Raw genomic sequence first — 2,284 nt, 5'->3', positions numbered from 1 at the left:
AAACAACAACAACAACAACAACAACAACAACAACAACAACAACAACAACAACATAATAATAATAATAATAATAATAATAATAATAATAATAATAATAATAATAATAATAATAATAATAATAATAATAATAATAATAAAGTTGGAAGGGACCGTGGAGGTCATCAAGTCCAACCCCCTGCTCAGGCAGGTAACCCTATACCAACAACAACAACAACAACAGCACACACACACACACACACACACACACACACACACAAGCTATTTTCATTGGCCTTTGGAACAGCTAAGCCTGGGCAATTGTTTTCAAAATGGATGGATGGATGTAGATAGATAGATAGATAGATGATAGATAGATAGATAGATAGATAGATAGATAGATAGATAGATAGATAGATAGATAGATAGATATGAATGGACAGACAGACAGAGCAATACAAACATGGTACGAAGAGAGCCATGTTAGTCTATGATAGCCAAAAATCAGAAAGAGCCTAGTAGTACTTTTTCAAATTAACAAATGTTATTAAATGGCATAAGGGTTTTTTCTGTGCCAGCAATAACATCGTTTGTGACGCAAGCTTTTTGAGCTTCAGCTCACTTCCTCAATGCCGAGTTTTTAGGATATATGGCTGGGCCAAACAATGGAGACTATTTTACTGAACTTCCAACAATTGAAAAGCTCCAGTAGACTTTGAGCTGTGTCAGATTCTGGGTGCTCCCAAACTTTGTTAATTGACTTCATTCATCAAGAAGAACAAGTCCTTTCTTCTTCTACCAGGTCTTTCTTAAGTTGCTTGGTCCAAAATATCATCCCTATGAATTACTGATTTTTTTCCCCCAATTCATTCCTTCTCCACCACTCTCTTGCTCAATGCAGAAACATATTCTTCTATATGTTTATGTCATATTTAGCTACATCATCTATGTCTCGATAGATGCAATAAACCAGGGGAAAAACAAGGGGCAGGAGATGGAAACCTCTTTAGCTCCTATCAAGATAGGCCTGGGCTCCGTTGATTCCAGTCTGCCTGGGGGTTAGATGTGCTTGCGAATGGCACAGAAAACAGGGCCAGTTATAAAATGCTTAATTACCAAAATGCTACCTGTCATCCCTTTACCCTCCCTTCTGTCACAGCCTTCCTTGTTCCATTTGCTTCCGTTTGTCTTCTGGGCGGGTGGGCACCCTTCCCAATGAATCCCTGCTGAATGGTCACCCATCATTTTTAATTCCTATAAACCGGCTCTGGGATTAACTGGAGTTCAAAGGCATTCTCAGAAATCAAGATGAAGCTGATGGCCGATGCCTTGTTTTAAAGCCGTGCCAGCCAACTTTATCTTCCATCCTCCAAAAGAAATTCCAAACCCTTCTTTTTTAAAAAATATTGAAGGCTGACAGGGGCAGAAGTCTGAGGAGGCACCCAGCAAGGTGTTGGGAACATGGATAGACAGCATGGAAGCCATAAAGGGGAAGAAACTCCCTTTAAATATATAAAAAATCATTGTGCGGTGCAGAAAGGAGCACAAACATTGGCAAAACGAATGTGAATTAAACAGATGCTCAGTCCAGACAATTAAGGGGTGGGGTGGGAACTCTGACTTAATTCCATGCTTGTGGGCTTCCAGGGGGTATCTGAGACTAGTCACTGTGGGAAACTGGATGCTGCCTTGGATTCAAGCTTTGGTTCAATCCCAAAAGTTGATCTTCACAAACACTGATGTTTACTGCATACACAACCATCCGTTAACTCAAATTAACCCAACATATGTAAGACAGATGAGACTTTTTATCCATCCCAGTCTAACAAGCAAGCAAGCTCTGGGGTGAATGCCTGACAATGCCCAAGGTTCATTTGTTGGCTGACATGTTTCGTTTTTATGGGAGAAACTTTTTTTTTAAATTTTATTCTATTTTATTTTTTTTTGGTAATTTTTAAATTATTTTTCTAACATTACATTTAGATATTTGAAAGCAACGTGGCGGCCGAGTACAAGTGTTCTAACAACATCGGACAAGCCAAGTTCCTCATCCCTGCTTTAATTAGAGATATCAGAAAGTTGAACTTGGCATGTTTTTTTTCTCAGAAAGCCTTTGACAACTGCAACATCAACCCTTTTGCAGAATTGGGGGGAGAATTGGGAGAACACATTCTCGTGTTCACCAAAGTTGTCACTGCTTTTCATTTCTACCTGAGCCGCTAACCTTGCTAAAGAAAGAGGAACAAGTATAAATAAACCCTCTCTGAAAAAAAAGAGGAAGGTGACAAACACCTGATGGAAGAGACAT

The sequence above is a fragment of the Protobothrops mucrosquamatus genome, unplaced genomic scaffold (genome assembly GCF_001527695.2).
Source record: "Protobothrops mucrosquamatus isolate PMUCROS unplaced genomic scaffold, P.Mucros_1.0 scaffold1082, whole genome shotgun sequence".
NCBI lineage: Eukaryota > Metazoa > Chordata > Lepidosauria > Squamata > Viperidae > Protobothrops > Protobothrops mucrosquamatus.
The sequence above is the reverse complement of the archived record's forward strand: the minus strand, read 5'-3'. Positions refer to the sequence as shown.